This window comes from Podarcis muralis, chromosome 3, assembly GCF_964188315.1.
Source record: "Podarcis muralis chromosome 3, rPodMur119.hap1.1, whole genome shotgun sequence".
Lineage (NCBI taxonomy): Eukaryota > Metazoa > Chordata > Lepidosauria > Squamata > Lacertidae > Podarcis > Podarcis muralis.
The window spans coordinates 8834966-8854287 of record NC_135657.1 but is presented as its reverse complement, the minus strand read 5'-3'; positions in this window follow the sequence as shown (position 1 = coordinate 8854287).

The window sequence follows — 19322 nt, the reverse complement described above, 5'->3', positions numbered from 1 at the left end:
AGAATTTTGGTTGCTGTGGTTTAGAGAACCCAACCCACTACCCATGTTTCCTACTTAATACTCACTTCCGCATGCGCTGTTCCTGGTGATCCCACGATCTCTTGACTGGTTGTTTAAGGCCGGCCTGATCATGCGTTGCTTCCTCTGGTTAGCCCCGCTGAACCTCCAGTTATTTCCAGACCCTGGGATCGATGGAAGACTGGTTATTCCTCCTGGCAAACTGCCTGGTGCGCGCTGGATAACCAGTCCTTCCTCGCTTCCAGAATCCGGGTAACCAAAAGTCCCTTCGTGCGTGGTCGCCATCTGTTGTAAATAAAAATATGCCCTTTTCCCTTATGGGGTATCCAAGAGCCCATATAGAGTCCTTACATAGGTTCCCTATTGGTAGGAGAAAATAACAGAGGCCAACCAGAGCATATTGAGAAGCAAAGCAGCTAGTAAGCTTGATCTTTATTGATCTGTTGCAACAGGGTACTCCCTCACACGCAGGAGAGGAGGAGGACCCAGAAAGATGGTGTGCAAGACCTTATAAAGACTTTTGAAATTCCCATTATCTAGATCAAGACCACCCCCAGAAACATTATGCATACATCACAGAAGGGGTGTAATCTAAGACCACCCCTCAGATACATCCCACCTACATCACAGAAATTTAAATGTTGTTTTTCTCTTGTCACAGTTTATCTCCTGTCTGGCAAGTTACTTGATTGGATTTCCCGGGGAGCCTGGCCATTCTTTTGTAGTGGTAAAATACTTATTTCCTGGGCCAGGTCACAGGCTCACACCTTATTCAAACAGACATATCCTTGAGACAGGATTTGTGAGGAAAGAGACAATTGGGAGACTTTTCCAGTTTGACCTTGCAGAGACAACATTTGGTCAGTTTGGGAATCAAAATGGTTCCAGGTTGGCTTTCCTGTGCTGATCTATGTACGTGTGGTTATGAATGTTGCCATATATCTAAGACCATAAAATTCCTATCACAGGGCTTAGTACAAGAGGAGAGGTCCCTGCCCTGAAGAGTTTGCAGTCTAAAATTCAACAAAGAAAGGGAAGAACTGGAGTATGTGGCTGAAAAGATGACTTGCTGAGTACCTGCATTTGAAGACTGGAGTTGGTGGCTTTACCAGTGAATTTGGAAAGTTCAGTGAACCTTGACATGTTAAGAAACCACTGCATTTTTATGATTCTAGCATTGGGGGTGGGAAGTGAAGGAGGTTTTGACTGTGACTTCCAGAGGCAGTGGGAGAATGTTAGCAAACACTTTGAGAAGGCCCCTAGACCTGGTGATTACTTCAATTTGTTTGCAGCCAGCCAAGAACACACAATCCCCTATTGAAAGTGTCTGGCTTCAGGAGCAGACAGATGGAGAGCACAGAGGTTAGGTCAGCCAGGCCTTTCCTTGACCTTTCCAGGGGGGATTAAATCAGTTTGACCTTGTTGCGAGGGCTAAATTATATCCATAGAGTTTTCCCCCTGCCCTTCATTCCTCCTCTGCCCCCGACTCTCAAATAATGCATCTTTAACATGTCACAGCCTGCTTATTTTAAAGGTCCTTTTAGTAACCTCGGGCGTATTTTGTCCACCACTTGCCATTGTTCAGCTGGAGCCATTTAGTCCAGCATTTACCAGGCTCTCCTTTTTTGTATCTTCTGCAAAGAGTGCTTGGAAACAGCAAAACAAATCAACAGAATCATGGCTTTAGTGAAATAAATGAATAAATGAGATAATGGAATAAAACCAGTAAAGAAGAAAGCAATTGTTCAGATAAGATTCAGAGAACAGACCCACTCATGTGTCTAGTAGTAGGGAACAGTGCATTTTAAATATATACCACCCTACATCTGAAGATCACAGGGTGGTTCATAAGATAAATATACAAAACAGGAAGACAAAAGACTGTTGCACACCTCCCCCAATCTCTGACAAGCGGTGACAAAATTCCAGGGAGTTCCAGGGTTTGTGTGTCCACTGGAAATTAGGTACAGCGGAGTATACCATGACTGACAAGCAAGGCATATATTATATGCTGGAGTACTGCCAATCCAAGGTACTATCAGGGGAAAGGGAACACCCTGTGCAGCATACTCTGAGATATACAATTGTGTAGCTTGTGGCAATTTGAAGGTAGGCCTTTGGTCAGCAGGTGAAGGACCCCAAAAGCAGAGATATTTAAGGCCAGGATTGCAAGTGGCAGAGAATGACAGAAATGCGATGAGTGTTGTTTAACATTCCACATATGTGAGACTTGGGATGAAAGAATGGGAATTATTGTAAAATCCCTACTAAACCGTGCCCCGCTTTCACAAGGCAATCTCAAGCTATAGTAGTTCAGAAAGATTCTCTGGCTGACAATTAATATTAATGGGTAGATTTTGCAATGTGCCATTATCACACTGTGAGATGGGTGGGCATACCATCTGGGTTTTGGCAGGTATTAGATGTAATCAAAGGGATTACTTGGCTCAGGGAGAAAACAGAGGGGGGGGGAAGCTTGTTTGGTATCTCCCCCCACTCCTTTGTGTTTAGATGCAGCTCTATGTGTGCTTAAGCATTTTTGTTTGTCCTTTGGTTTGCTATCTGAGGGAGGGAGAGCTACAAACCAAGACCTATCATGTTTTGTTGGTGTGGGGCTATCCTATTTAATTGCACAATTCTGTCTAAGGTAGCAATGTTTAAAGACCCAACTAGATGTTCTGGAGGTTGGGGGAAAGGGACCCTCTAGAGGTCATTGGACTAGAGTTCCCATCATCTGTGACTACTGGCTATGCTTGCTGAGGCTGATGGGAGCTGGAGTCCATCAAAGCCACATGTTCCCCATCTCTTGTCTACTCAAAGGGTCAAACTTTACACTATGTTTAACACCACAACTTTATTTTTGAAGCAAAAGCAGCCCTGTGGATTGAATCAGGATTGTGTCATATCACTGCCAGTTTCTGTGGAAAACCCACTGGATGCTATATGGCTATGAACAACACTGTTGGGGGGGGCAGATTCTCAGTAGGAAACAGACAGCTATAGACTGTTCTCAGTCTGGACTTTTTTAAAAAAATAAAATGCTTGTCCCAAGGAATCATGTAACAAGATGTCATCATGGCACTGTGTGACACATTTGATTGGATAGACCAAGGGTGGGAAAACTTTTTCAATTTGAGGAACACATTCTCTTATGGGTAAACTGCCTGTGGTGAGTGGTGCCAGAGCCAAAGTGGGCCAGATTAACAGATTTCACTCTTAACATTCTATAGTAGGCTACCTTCCAGCTATGTAGAAGTCCTTATCTCTATATCTTCCTTTGAGGGAAGGAAGAGACATTAGCCCAGCTAAAGACAGAGAAAGCCTTTGAAGGCCTGGTGAGAGAGAGTGGCCTGGTGAGAGTCATGAGGGATGTGATCAAGCATACTGGAGGGCCACATTCAGCCAGCAGGCCAGATCCCCTGCAATCTTCTCTTAATGGTAGTTTACAAATGAGGCTCAGAACTTATTTCAGCTGCAAAGGCAATTCTTTAAAATGAATGTCTTTAATCACCAACATCTCTCTCTTCTCTCTCTCTCTCTCTCTCTCTCTCTCTCACACACACACACACACACACCAGTTGTCAAACCACATTTAAAGCTTATCCTCAAAATGGCATGGTTAACTCAGTCCTAGAGTATCTGCCTTGCATGCAAAAAGCCCCAGGTTCAGTCCCTGGCATCTTCAGGTATGGTTGGTTGAGGGGTGCAGAATTCTCCCCTGCACTATGCCCCAAATACCTACAGATTTTCTCCAACCATATTTTTCTCCTTAGCCATGCTGAAATGCTAGAGGCATACCCAGCTTCGAGAGAAGTGAGCTATGGGCAAAGGTGATGTGTTTGAAATTCTCACCCCCACCTTCTTTTAAATCAGACCTCCAACTCTTTGCTACACCTTTGGGGCACTGAAAGAGCTGCCAATGTCATGGGGTTTGGGGGGGGGGGCTCTGAGATGCTCTGGCTGTGAGCTATCACTGAGCTACATATTTTCCATGGCACACACTAGCCATGAGATACTCAAGGTGGCACCCATGTGCACCATATGAACCTCAGGCACACTATCAAGGCTCTCTGCCCCTCCTAATTTTACAATTATTATATTAAAATTTAGGTTTGTTGGGATTTTTTTAAAAAACAAAGTCTGTTTTGAAACATTTGAGGGGTTTGGGGCTCTTTTGTGGGTAGGGTGGCTCATTCTGAGAGTTAGCCAGATTTTTCTCTGTGTGTTTTTGTGTGGCAGGGAAGTTCTTCTTCTTCTTCTTCTTCTTCTTCTTCTTCTTCTTCTTCTTCTTCTTCTTCTTCTTCTTGGGTGTTTCTAAGCACTGCAATGTTTTTTAATGTGGAATTAGTATTTGGTACCCATGACAGTTTCTTAGACTTCCAAAAGTGCCCTTGGGCCCAAAGAAAGGCTGGGGATCCATGTCTAGGCACTTCTGCAAGATGCAGAGGGAATGCCTGTGGAAAGGGATCCCTGAGGGTAAAAGTTTGCAAACCACTCAGATATAAATCATCCTTTAAACATGTTTAACCTTTTGAAAAACCCAAAATGTAGCCATACTTTGTTTGTTCTTCTTTCTGTCTGCATTCTGACTGCAACTAAGTAATCCTCATCCATCTGCAGTAATGCAGGCCCCTGTTTATAGCCATAGCAGTTAAGCTGTTAATTTTACACTAAACGGTTGTTATGATGATGAATAAGTACCCCAGGCCATCACTGAGGGACTTCAGCTGATATAGGCAACTAAAGATGTGTGTGGGTAAAAGGAAAAAGTCCTGAGAAGCCCTATGAAATCCAGTAATATAAATACAGAAATCACCTAGGAAAGAAGAGCTGTTTCTGGATTCTAAAAAATGTTTTATGCAGCACCACTGATACCAGCTACTGGAGTTTTGTGTTTTGGTGTTGTTGTTGTTTTTAAAGATTCCTAACGGCTTATGTTCCCACATCTTATTTGACCCAGACAATTATAGGTTAAAATAATTTCCTGATCGAGGACTGGAATCATCTTTATGCTACATGCCATTTCTAAAACCTAGAGCCAGTTAAAGTGTAGATATCAATCTATTCCATGCCCACTACTTTGCTGCAGAAATCAGTCATAGAGCCAGTATAGCATAGTAGATAAGAGCATTGCATTTAGATGTGGGGTGGGGGAAAGAGTTCAAATTCCCACAAACCTACTGGTGGGCTGATCTTGAGCCAATTGCTCCTGTCAAAAAACGTTGTCAGAGGGTTGTTGTGAGGACAACAGGGGTACATGTACTATATACCACCTTGAACTACTTAGAGGAAGTTGTGAGATAAATATAATCCTTGTAAATGTGTGAAACTACCCAGAGAAATTGTGGCTGTCTTACTAAAAATACACACCCACCCACCCCGAATTCCCCTTGAACAGGAACACTACAAATTTGCTTTGAAGTTTGATCTGGGTGACATCTTTCAAGGGCAACTCTAGATTAGTATCCTATAATTTCATTTTCTTGACTCTTGGCTTGTGATTCAACCCCTGGACATGAAAATATTCAAATGCTGCACAGTTTTATGCTTATTTACACACAAGTATGCCCTGCTGAGGACGCGGGTGGTGCTGTGGGTTAAACCACAGAGCCTAGGACTTGCCAATCAGAAGGTCGGTGGTTTGAATCCCCGCGACGGGGTAAGCTCCCGTTGCTCGGTCCCTGCTCCTGCCAACCTAGCAGTTCGAAACCACGTCAAAGTGCAAGTAGAGAAATAGGTATCGCTCCGGTAGGAAGGTAAACGGTGTTTCCGTGTGCTGCTCTGGTTTGCCAGAAGCGGCTTAGTCATGCTGGCCACATGACCCGGAAGCTGTATGCCGGCTCCCTCGGCCAATAAAGCGAGATGAGTTGCCGCAACCCCAGAGTCGGCCACGACTGGACCTAATGGTCAGGGGTCCCTTTACCTTTATCTTTATGCCCTGCTGTGTGTCCAGTGGAACTTAATCTTTAGTAAGGGTGCTTAGGACTGTATTTTTTTTAATAATAATAATAATAATAATAATAATAATAATAATAATAATACTGCCCTTCATCCAAAGATCACAGAGCCATTTACAGCATAAAGACACAAAATACATAACATAATAATAATCTTCCCCAACACAAGTTCCCAATCCCTTTATTCCCGAAGCTCAACTGAAGCCACAGGTAAGTACATGAAACTGCATTGGCACATTTCCCTCTGATAGCTGCTCTGCCTTCTGTTTCTATTGCCTCCCCTGATGTCAAAACTTAGAGTATAACTTTCCTGGAAAGGAGCTTGTATTTTCTGCTTAGGTTGCTTTGCAAAGCACCATTTAAAATAATGATGCTATATAAAGAAATAAGGAGAATACACCATCAAACTTCAGCTACCAAGATTATTCCCATTCCTTTTTGCCATTGCTTTGGTGTTGATCTTAAAAAATTCTGCAATCATTTTGCTGTTGTTGTTCAATAAAGGAATTTTTTGGAGCAAAAAAGAGGATTTGGATCACTCTTTTCAGATAACACGTTAAACACCATTTTATGTGACTTTCAATTTGTTAAAAAGATGCCTTCTGCTCTACCTCCACAGTCAGAGGTAGTATGCCTCTGAATGCGAACTATCACAAGTGGGGAAGGGTATGTGTGCTCAGGCTCTGCTTGAGGGCTTCCTAGGAGGCATTTGGTGGGTCACTGAAAACAGGATGCTTGAGGAGATGTGACATTGGCTTGATCTAGCAGGGCTCTTCTTATGCTACAAAGGAATTTACAGGAAAGCCTTTCCAGTTAAGTGAAGGCTTCTTAATTTTTTGTGTAGCTTTGTCTATGTATATCTAGATTATTCTCCTGCTCTGCATGGACAGCAAGCCACACAACTATGGCAAACACCATCTCAATAGACACAAAAGTCCCTCACCACATGAAAGCAGCAAACTGTGAAAACCTTTTGTTTAATATGTATAACTGCTGCCAAGCCTAATTTCAGCAGGCAGCTGGTGCCATCTTGAGATCTAAATTCTGTACTGCAGGTACCATCAAACTTGTCAAGAAGTACTGCTGAGGCAAAATCTTCCCCCTCCCCCACCCCCACAAGTCAACACTCCATTGCTGGGGAGGGGGAATCCCAAATAAATTTCCCCAAATGTTGGGCCTTGCCTTTCCCTACAGCAGCAGCAGCAGCAGCAGTTCACTAATTTGCATAAAAATGCAAAATGAGCCCTAAATCTGTAGGCCCATCTAGTTTGGTATCCTGTTCTCTCACAGTGGCCAACCAGATGCCTCTTGGGAAGCCAGCATGCAGGATCTGAGTGCACTTGCAATTTCCAGTGCCTGGTAATCATAGGCATATTGCCTCAGACAATAGAGAACATAGCCATTGTGACTAGCCATCTTTCTAGAAGTCTTGTTAGCCACTATTGGCTAACAGTATGGACCTTTGGTCTGATTCACAAGGGCTATTTTTATGTTCCTGTAAGGCAGCTATCATAGCTAAGTAGAATCTTTAGGTTCAGAGGCAGTATACCTCTGAATACCCATTATAGACATAAGAGCCCTGCTGGATCAGGCCAAAGGCCCAGCTAGTCCATGATCTTGTTCTCATGGTGACCAAGCAGTTGCCTCCTGAGAAGTCCTCAAACAGGATCTGAGCATGACTGCTTTCTCCGCACTTGTGATTGCTAGCAATTGCTATAAAGAGGCATACTGTAGAATACTAGCACCAGGGAAACACATTGTGATGGCTGCTGTGTGCTGTTTTCTCCCCCCAGAATGCCTTTGGAATGATGCTGCATCATGACATGACATGGGGGGCATTGAGAGCATTTTCACCCATAAGCCCCTTCAGAATGACACCCCAGGGCTAAGATTAATCACACTTTTCCTTTCCCTACAGAGCACTGAGAACTGAAGTTCTAGGTTGCCATATTTCAAAAAGTAAAATTCCTGATACCCGCAATTCAGCAAGATTCCCCCCGACACGATTTTTACACCCCAAAACCAGGACATGTCAGGAATTTTCCTAATGTATGGCAAGCCTATGAAGTTCTGCTGTGTGGACTCTAGTGGAGAAGTCTGAGCATCTTCTTCAGAAATATCATTCCCAGAGTTCTGTGGATTGAGTTGTGAAAGTAAATCTGTGTCATGACCCTCTGAGCAGCAGCCAGAGAATGATGGGACAACAGTATCAGTCAGATCAGCAGCACAGAAAACAGTTTGTGGCTTAGATTCAAAACAGAGATCTCCAGAGGCAATAGCTTGCAACACCCAAAAAACTGTCACCTTCTATGCTAGGGGATCCTATGCATCCCAATAAGGGCTCATCAATGCAGGGCAGGCAACAAGCCTAGGGGGAATTAACCAAGAAATGGAGTGCTAGGCTCCAGACCAAAGAATTTTCCTTTAAGACCTTTCACTCCTCAGGGAAGGAGTGGGGTGTGTGTGTGTGTGTGTGTGCGTGTGCGTGCGCGCACCCTCCAAAGGCTGTTGGCCACTCCCATCAGCCTCAGCCAATGTTGCCAATGGCCAGGGATGATAGTAGCTACAGCCCAAGAACTCCCAGTGGCAGTGCACAGGTTTTCAGTCCCTGACTTAAAAAATATGTGATGGGTTAGCCCTGTCCACTGCTGGTGGGCCAACCTGTGTGAGACGGCACTCTATACATGTGAGAATGTGTGCATGTGCTGCTCATCTATGTGATGGGGGAATTCTGAGCCTGTAACTCCTTTATGAGTTGCCCCTCTAAGGGCAAGTCCTATTTGGATACATGAAGGGAACTGCAGGAAACAAGTAATCTAAAACCTCCAGTAGACACTTGCCCTCTGAGGACCCACACAATTTTATGCAGCCACCGTGTTTCCTATGGGTACACAGACAACATAAGGATGCAAATCTATTGTTCACCTTTTACATGTTTGGTCCTCTAAATTCTATGATTCTATTATTAACCCAAGAACACAAGAAGAGCCTGCTGGATCAGGCTGATGACCTATCTGGTCCAGCATCCTGTTGTCATTGGCCAACCAAATGTCAGTGGGAAACCCACTGAGGTTTCAAGCAACTGGTATTCAGAAGCATTATTGCCTCTGATGGTTCTGAAGTTTTCTTTGGGAAGCACCCAGCATGCTCACAGCCAGCATGAATGTCCTGTAAAGCATGGAGCCTCTCTTTGCCAATACCAGAAGGAATAAAAATTGTCTACAAGTCTAGCCATGAGTTACTTTAAACACTACAAAATCCCTACACAGCAAGTCACTTGTGCATCATAATTAGCATGCAGCCTGGTAGATGAGTGATGGCATGCAATGACCTTGCATGCACATATTTCACTGCATAAACACAAGGGTCACAATATCATACAAGACTGAGTAAACTAAAGTTCATTTAAATTCACATTTTGATTGAAGTCCCCAGTAGGACCCATAGGAAAATCACTGTGGACCCACTAAAGCCTGTACCATGATTTCGGGGGGGGGGGGTGTTACTTTTTTTTTATTTCAAAGAGATTTGTGTGTAATTTCTAATGTTGCAGTAAAGTGCATTTTTTGTGGTGGGGGGCACCAGTACAGCTCCTTGCCAAAGGTGCAAGGGCCTCTGCTAACATCTCTCTCTTTTTAAGAACATAAGTACTGGGAATGATTAGACAAATTCATGGAGGTTATTTTTAACAACCCCTGTTCACCATTATAGCAAAATAGAGTCTGTATGTACATGATCTTAAAGTCTGAATATGAGATGTTGGAGACAGGGCATAATTATAAATTTCATACCCTGTTTATGAACTTCCAGCCTAGGACTAGATGGACATTGGTTTCATCAGATAATACAGCTTCTATGATCTTAAATTAAACCCTGTTTAATCTTTCATAACTCACTTTTAATTTGCAAAATCAATTCTGCAAAAGCCTAGCCCTGAGCTTGTAGTCACTGTCTTTCAACCCTATCTCACAGGGTTGTTATGAGGATGCAATGGGTGGGGAAACAGAAACCGCGTGGACTGCCCTGAGCAACTTGGAAACAGGGCAGGATGCAAAGAATGTAACAATATCTAGTTTGGAAGAGAGGGGCCTGACCAGATACCTAGACCACACAATAAATAGCTATCATACTGTGAGCCTGTCCTGGATTGTACCATTTCAGAATGCAAGCAATGGATTCTAAAGCTAACATTCACAAATGGTTTTGCTATACAGGGAGCTTGTGGAATAATCTAGCCTTCCACCACGTACCAAAACAGATCCATCTCATACTTCTGACAGAGCGTAGGCACAGACATATAAACAAGGAAAGGTCAGCAGTGTGCAACCTTTGAGGTTACGGACCAAGGTCCCAAAATACTTGGCTGCAATTTCCTTCTCACTTCACTGTTCTTCCCCATGCCTGAAATGGCAGGTAACCTGAGCGGAGAATGCAGTGTGCAAATTGATTTGGAGCCGATCGATGGCATGGAGTTTGGCTCTGGCCAGCCGCCGTGTCACTGATTGCCTGCCGATCGATTCGCATGCCACTCCTGTTCAGCATGCCTGCCGTGTCAGACAGAGAGGGGACAAAACCACTAAGAAAGAGAAAGACACATTCCTCAGATAGCTTGTGGAGCCCCCCCACCTGCTGTTCCCTCCACACACACCCCATGTAAACTTCAACAGACACAAAGAAACTTGAAATATATTCCCTGCCATTTTTAGACTCGTCAAGGGAACAAAAACATTATACCAGTAAGAGTACAGGTTACTTCATTAGACATAAAAAATTATTCATTAAGTCATACTGGGTCTTGGAAGTCAGGTGTTCACTCTGACATTCATTTTTACAGCCACAGTTCAAACCTGAGAAATGTTAATAAAACTGCTTTCACGCAACTGTAAGCAAACAGCAAAAGTTTCATTGGTAGAAGGTTATAAACATATAATCTGCATTAAAACATTAAGAATTCCTCTCCCTCTTATAATACCAGCTTTCAGAATCACCCAAAATAGTAGATTAAGGAAGGACTATAGCTCACTGGCAGAGCATATGCTTTGCATGGAGAAGGTACCAAATTCAAACCCCAGCATCCACAGGTACAGCCAGAAGTGACTCCTGTCAAAAATCCTGGAGAGCTGCTGACAGTCATTGTAGACAATACTGAGCTAGATGGACAATGGTCTGACTCAGTATAAAGTAGCTTCTTATGTTCCTGACATTTAAATTTCCAGCAATGCCCCCCCCCCCCAAATACCATCATTCTGTAGGGTTGCCATATCCCAAACAGTGAAAATCTGGACACAAAAGTTGTTGTTGCCGATTTCTGCCTGGACACTGCTGCTGACTGCAGTATTCTGTATACGTCTGAGAAATTCCAGACATATGGCAACCCTACATTCTGGGTCATGGGTAGCCAACGTGGTGCCCTCAGGAAATTGTTGAACTACAGCTCAGTGACAATTTGCTACACTGGTGGCTGGTGGCGTTCACAACCTCTGGAGGGCACCACGTTGGCTACCCAGGCATTGTGGGAAATTGTAATGGCAGTTTCCTAACCCAGGGCACTTCCAGACAGTCACTATTTGTGGGTAGCATTCAATCACATCTGGCAAAATCAGGTTGCACAATGACAGTTGTTTTGGCGCTCATGCACTACAATGGCCCCACAAAATCAGACTTTTTGCAAAAAGGAAATTAACAGAGAAAGTGCACTGAAAACTGCGCTATAAAAATAGATTGATGCAACTTGGTATAACCTCCCTGAATGAAAAGAAGAATGAATGTTCATCTAACCTCCCTTCAGGCTGCACGAACAAATCAGGGTGAATTCTTAATAAACAGGTTGTTTGGAAGTAATCACCTGATGCTGATTGGAGAATTGGGGAAAATGAGGCTTAAAGAGGGCTTTAGGTGGTCCCTATCAGAGGTGGATTTAGGGCAGTGCAAGCTGCTCCGCCACACTAGGTACCAAGTCTAGGAGGTGCTCCAGGGTGCCACAACTATGACACAGTGAATTGAGCAGATTTGAAGGCGAGAAGCAGGGGGGGGGTGCACAGGTCACTGCTGAAATCTGAAAAATCAAAATCTGCCCCTTGCCCTATCAGGGTGTTGGAGCTTCAACAGCTGCCCATGAATGCCACACAGTGCTGCCAGACCTGCTGTTGTAAAGTAAATTAATGTAGTGTGAAAACAGTGGTGAAGAGCCTTTAGCAACAGCTCTGTGAAGGAGTTCAAATAAACATATATTTGTGTGGCATGATTAGGATTCCATCCTCTGCAGCACGCCCACCCCCTGGCTTCCATGCATTTAGGAATGGAATTTGCACAGAACCTTTGTATATGCCTGAATGCACAGTCCTTTGTCCTAGAAAATGGAGGGCCCTAGATCAACTGTACATGATCCCAAATGTAGACTGCATACACATGGTTCCCTTGTTATGTATATAGAGATCAGTGGTGTGATCAAAATGCAATAAGTCCCTGAGCAGGACTACTTTGTTAAAGCGCTGGGTTTGTTGGACTTTGTCTCTGACAAATAAAACATTTCAAATCAGCTCAACATTCTCAATTTCAGCAGCACTAGAAGATTACATGGACTGCAAGAAGATCAAATGCATCCATTCTTAAGGAAATCAGCCCTGAGTGCTCACTGGAAGGACAGATCGTGAAGCTGAGGCTCCAGTACTTTGGCCACCTCATGAGAAGAGAAGACTCCCTGGAGAAGACACTGATGCTGGGAAAGATGGAGGGCACAAGGAGAAGGGGGCGACAGAGGACGAGATGGTTGGATAGTGTTTTCGAGGTTACCAGCATGGGTTTGACCAAACTGAGGGAGGTAGTGGAGGACAGAGGTGCCTGGCGTGCTCTGGTCCATGGGGTCACGAAGAGTCGGACACGACTAAATGACTAAACAACAACAACAGAAGATTACAAGAGAAGGCAACCCCAAACAGGTAGGTTTTTAAAGCCTGTTTAAAAGGTTGCAGTGTTGGGATCACTATGCAGCTCAGTGGGGAGTTCCACAACCAGGGGGGTCATCATTGAGAAAGCCCTGTCTTTCGTGCCCACCAACCACTGATTTTACAGGCAGGCCTGCAAAAAGAACCTATGAGGCAGATTTTAATACCCAAGGAGGTTTGTATGGATGTAGTCCTGTGGCCCTCAATTTAATTTCAAAAGCCCAGTGCAAGTGATCTGAGCAGACCTCTGGCAAGCCCACTGGGCAGAGAGAAGAGAGAATGGATTGCCAGATAAAAGGGAGGAAAATGGTAATGGAGTGGCAGAAAGAAAGAGAGTGGGAGAGAAAAGAGGTGGCAAAAAGAAGAGGGGAAATGGTTTCACTTCCGTACCTGCCACAGCCAGCATGTGACCTGGAACAGATTACCCCAAAGGGAACGTGGCCCTCAACAGAAAATTGGTTGCCCACCCCAGGTTTAGGGCTGTAAAAACCAAAACCTTCCAGCACGTGCTGCTTTGATATTAGACAGATTTCAAAAAACAAGATAAAATAGATAAATCAATTTCATTCTATGTGATGGAAAGAAGCCCTATTTCAGGCATAGAACTCTGCATGGCCTTTTGGCTTGCAGATGAGCCAAGTGCCTGGCTTGCTCACTTTCCTGCCACCATTAACACTCCCAAGAAAACATTGCTCCTTAAAACACATACATTTACTGTTTGTTTGGCTTCCAGGGCTCCCTTTTTTGCTGTTGACAAACAGGGCATGCCTCCAAGAGCATTAGTGTCACAACTGTAGCTACTAGGCTGACAAATGAGCGGAAGAGAGAGAGAGAGTAGAATCCCTCCAGGCTGTTTCTGTGGTCAGAACATGAAACTACTAAAGAGAAAGACAGCTGATGACTTATTTTAACTTAAGGCAGAGAGCTGGTAGCCTGTGTTTATCTCCCATAAAGCAGGGAGCGCAAAAAAAAAGAGGAAGAAGGTGGGAATGATAATCTTCTAGAGGACAGAGGAGTTTAAAAAGGCCTCTAATGTTTTAAAAACTCTAATCAGGCACAGGAGTTCTGAGCAAAAATAATTTTAGAGACCTATAGCCTAGGGGTTGAGAAACTGGCCCTCCAAATGTTGCTTAACTATAACTCACATCATCCCTGCCCATTGGCCATGCTGGCTGAGATTGATGGGAGATGGGAGATGGAGGTGAAACATGGGTGGATTGTCATTAGGTTCTTTGTGACGATTTCCTCACCTGTCTTTTGCATCCTTGACCCTTCCCTCCATTTTGGTTTGCAGGCTGTCTAATTCTGGCAGCTCAAGAATTTGGGTAGGGAAATATCACTGGGCAAGGTAACCTCAGAAGGTAGAATATAAACAAACATTCTATAACATCACAAAGTAGCCAATGGATTTGATGAAGTTCTTAGATCGGCTACTGCTCTACAACCAACCTTCAGTGTTGTTTCCTTGAGCATCAGTGTTCAATAGGGAAGGTGCTTGGGGCTCCCACAGAAATCAACAAAGCTAATGTTCTGTGCCCGCTCAAAAGCACTCCAAAAGGGGTTATTTGGAGGCCAGTTATGATGAAATTTGTTTCATTTTAGAGATCATCTACCTAAATTTGGGCCAAACTAGATGTCACATTATTCATGTTATTACATACTATTGTATGGTTGTTTGTTTTTAGCAAATGGCTGGCCTGGTAGGGGGAGAGTCAGATTGGGGCTGCATCTACACAGCTATAAAAAATGCTCTGGAAATGCTCTGGGGAAAAACTGTTTTAAAGCTCACAATGGAAATTTTCATAGAGTTCCGATTTCAGCTCTACAGCTCCATCTGATTTCACAGTGTTATAATGCTTTTATACTGGTGGATTAAAAAAGCTCAAGAGATCCAGCACTTAGCTGACACTCATGATGCACAGAGTTTCTTTAAAGCCACAAAGACCATCTCTGGACAAATAAATCATGGCATATGCCCCCTACGCTCAGCAGATGGTATTACACTTCTGAAAGATAAAGAAGCTATTGCACTGCACTGGAAAGAACATTACCAACATCTTAACTGCAACTCCCCCGTAGTTGCTGAGGTCCTCTCACAAATTCCACAAAAACAAGTTAGAGATGAGCTTGCTGTATCTCCAAATCTGGGAGAGTTGTGTACAGCTATTAACCAAATGAAAAACAACAAAGCCAGTGGACCTGATGGGATACCTGCCAAAGTCTTCAAAGCGGGCGGAATTAAACTTACACAACAACTTCACAAGCTCATTGAAAAAATCTGGGAAAGAGAAGAGATCCCAGCAGAATTTAGGGATGCCAAAGTTATCAGTCTCTTTAAAAAAGGTGACAGAACTGATTGTAGAAACTATCGAGGCATCTCTCTGTTAGCTGCGGCCAGCAAAATTCTTGCAAGATCTCAGCAAACCGTCACTTAACAATATCCGAGGTGACCCCTCCTGAATCCCAAAATGGTTTTTGGTCTTCTAGGGGGACAGTGGACATGATTTTCACCGCTTGACAGCTTCAAGAAAAATGCAGAGAGCAAAACCAACCCCTGTATATGCCATTTATTGACCTGACTAAGGCTTTCAACACTGTAAATCGTAATGCCCTGTGGACTGTCCTTCTGAAAATTGGCTGCCCAGATAAATTTGTAAACATCATTCCGCTCCTCCATGATAATATGACGGCAACAATCGCAGATAACAATGGCTCTCAAAGTGAACCATTCATAGAGGGATCAGGTGTTAAACAAGGCTGTGCTATTGCCCCAACTCTATTCATTATTTTCATTGCCATGATCCTACACTTTGCTGAAGGGAAACTCCCCACCAGAGTAGAAATCAAATATCGAACAGATGGAAAGCTCTTCAATCTGAGCAGGCTGAAAGCAAAGAGTAAGGTTACCGTAACTTCCGTCATAGAGCTTCAGTATGCTGATGACAACGTAGTGTGCGCACACTCAGAGGATGACCTCCAAACCATCCTAAATCTCTTTGCAGAAGCTTACAAAAAGCTTGGTCTATCATGCAACATCCAAAAAACCAAAGTGCTGCACCATCAAGTACAAAATAACCCCTCTGCAGCACCACAAATCCAACTCAATGGCGTAATGTTGGAAAATGTCAATCACTTCTCCTACCTAGGCAGTTATCTTTCCGAAAGGGCCAACACTGATGCCAAATCCAGCATCATCTGAGCTCTGCGAGTGCAGCTTTCTCCTGATTGAAGTGCAGAGTGTTTGAGGACCGGGAAATTCGCAGGGAAATAAAAATGCTTGTTTACAAAGCTATTGTACTACCAACTTTACTGTATGCTTGTGAAACATGGACCACTTATAAACGCCATCTCCAACTCCTCGAAAGATTCCATCAATGGTGTCTCCAAAAAATTTTACACATCACTTGGGAAGACAGGCGAACTAATATCAGTGTACTGGAAGAAGCAAAGATCACCAGTGTTGAAGCAATGATTCTTCAACATCAACTTTGTTGGACTGGTCATGTTGTGCAGATGCCTGATGATCATCTTCCAAAGCAACTACTCTATTCTGAACTTAAAAATGGAAAGTGTAATGTTGGTGGTCAACAAAAGAGGTTTAAAGACTGTCTCAATGCAAATTTTAAAAAATGTAGTATAAACACTGACAACTGGGAAACACTGGCCTGTGAGTGCTCCAGTTGGAGAACAGCCTTTACCAAAAGTGTCATGGGCTTTGAAGACACTCGAACTCAGGACGCAAGGGAGAAATGTGCTAAGAGGAAGGCACACTGGGCAAATCCACACTGTGATAAACTCCTGCCAGGAAACCAATGTCCCCACTATGGACGGACATGTGGATCCAGAATTGGCCTCCACAGTCTCTTGCGGACTCATTGTTAAAACTGTGTTTATGGAAGACAATCTTACTCGGCTACGAGTGATCACCAAAGAAGAAGGATGCTTTTATAATGTGTTTTGTTTATTTGTTTGTTTACTAATGTAGCTCAGTCCTGGGACTATGGCATGGAGAGAGAGGGCTTTAACCCTTTCCCCCACTATGGTTCCAATCTGATTTGGGGGACACATGTACTATTTTCAATGGGAGGAAAGCTAGTATGTATTTACTAATAATTTTAAGCTGGAGAAATGCTACTTCATATTCTTGACTAGTTGTATTTTAAATATTGGATCTGAGAATTTTTTTAAGCCTGTAAATCTCTCAGAGAGCTATTCTATTGAAGAGTCTGTAAACTGAATGAATGAAAAAAATACATTAATGATTGATTGCGTTCCTATTATATCGCTAAAGCAACCAGCTCTAGGGAAACTAAAATAAAAAAGAGTAAAATATTAATGGAGAATTATTTGCACCAATATACATTTAAGTTTTGAAACTGCTAAGGTAAAATAGATAACAATTCTTAAATTGATCCTATTGGGATATACAAATTAATCTATTATATCCAGCTGGAATTGTAATGCAGAAACAATTTGTATAATACGAAAGCCTACAGCCATCTGTCTAGAATTCTTCCATTTTATGATGTATGGATTATGAAGGTTGTACATTTATTGTTAATTATGAATGGTATTCAACTAAGGTTTACTCCGCGTAAACCCACTGAAATTAATGAACATGAGTAAGCCAGCATCATGAATTTCAGTGTTGCCATTTGCCGTGTACTTGCAATGTACTCAAAGAGGTTTTCTTTTCTTTTAAAGAACAGCTACATTTTTGGAATGCAATGTTATTTTCCTCCTCCCCATCTACTCACCTCCATCCTGATTTCAGGACAGGTGTATCTGTCACTTAAAGAGCCTTAATTAAGATGGATCCGTTGTGATTTCAGTGTAGTTTTCATGCAAGCTTGATAAATTTATCACAGACAACCTTAACAATACATAACGAATTATATCTGCTCTGGCTGCAAGAGTATGCAATTAATTTCCTATTTGTGAAAAGAAAATGAAATATTGTGGTATTTTGTTTAAAAAGTCAGCAGCAGTTGTAATGAATGCCTTTGGACAGTTATCTAAGTATGTTAAGCTGCCTGTGGATGGATGTCCACTGTCATTTCCTCAAACAGTGAGATGTGTTTTGCAAGTTTGGTTTTCCAGACATGGCATGTATGAAATGTACAAGCAGAGAAGCCATAGAGGTGAAGAACAGGGACTCTTGCAAGGCAGAAGATCAGCTATCCCAAATTAGAAACCTAGGGAAAGGTGGGGTAGCCTTGTAGAAAAAGTTCCTGGGATGCACCATAGCTCAGTGGTAGAACATAAGCTTTGTATGCAGAAAGTTGCAGATTTCATCCCAGGCATCTTTGGCTAAGGCCCTGGAGAGAGGCTTAGCTAGATGAACTGAGATAGATGAACAAATACTGTAGTTTGACCTGTTATGAGGCAGCTTCCTATGACACTACAATGGAAAACCAGGCATCCACTGTGCTAGAGCAAATTAACATAAATTGTCTGCATCCAAGGTGAATATTATTTTGATTCATTGTGTATGTACAGGGCAGGAGAAATACAGAAAACATTTGTAGACTTTTCCAGCTTGGATTTCGACGTGTGCCTATAGAAATAGTCAATGCCTTTTTTCTTTTCCAAATGAAGTTGTAAGAACACATTTGCAAATGCAAAATTAATCTGAACCTGGTCAGGGGTGGGGGGGAGTGAGAAAGAAAAGTGTGAGAAATGTTTCACTAAGAATCTTACAAATTTTAGTGCAGTATTTCACATCCCTGCCATAATATCTTTTTGCTGCTTAGCAAGCATCAGGATGCCATCTGTTTGCATGTATGAAATTATTTTTCCAACTGTGGGGGGCTGCAGCTATAAAGCTGGTTTGCTCATATAATTCTGTTGAACTTTTCCCCAGTGTTGTTAAATCTACTGAGGTCACTGCAATGACACTAGCAGCAGATTTGGCCCTTAAAGTGTGTGTGCATGTGTGGGAAGGAAACACCTTCAATTCTGCAACACAAGATGGCAGCCTGCAGAGATCAAGCTTTCTGATGGTCTAAGCTCTGGTATGAAAAGCCTCTTATTAAATTTTTCAGATTTAATAAAAAGCTCCTCATATCATGAGACCTTGGTCTGAACTAAATATTCCAATCGCTTCCCACCCTCACCCACCCTCTGACATTAACATGGGCACAGACCAACAAATTTCACTAATAATGAGCTAATTTCACCACTACAGGAATGAAAGGGGGGAAAGAATAGTTGTAAGAGAGGGAATGCATGTTTTAAAATATTTTTCACATCTGGAAGTTAGTTTCCTTTCTTAAACAGCCACACCCTGCTTAACAGTGGAACAGAGTAACTCACAAGGTGGTGGACTCACCTACATTAGAAGTTTTTAAGCAAAGGCTAGACAACCACCAATCAGGAATGTTGTAGTTGTGGGTGGTGAGTT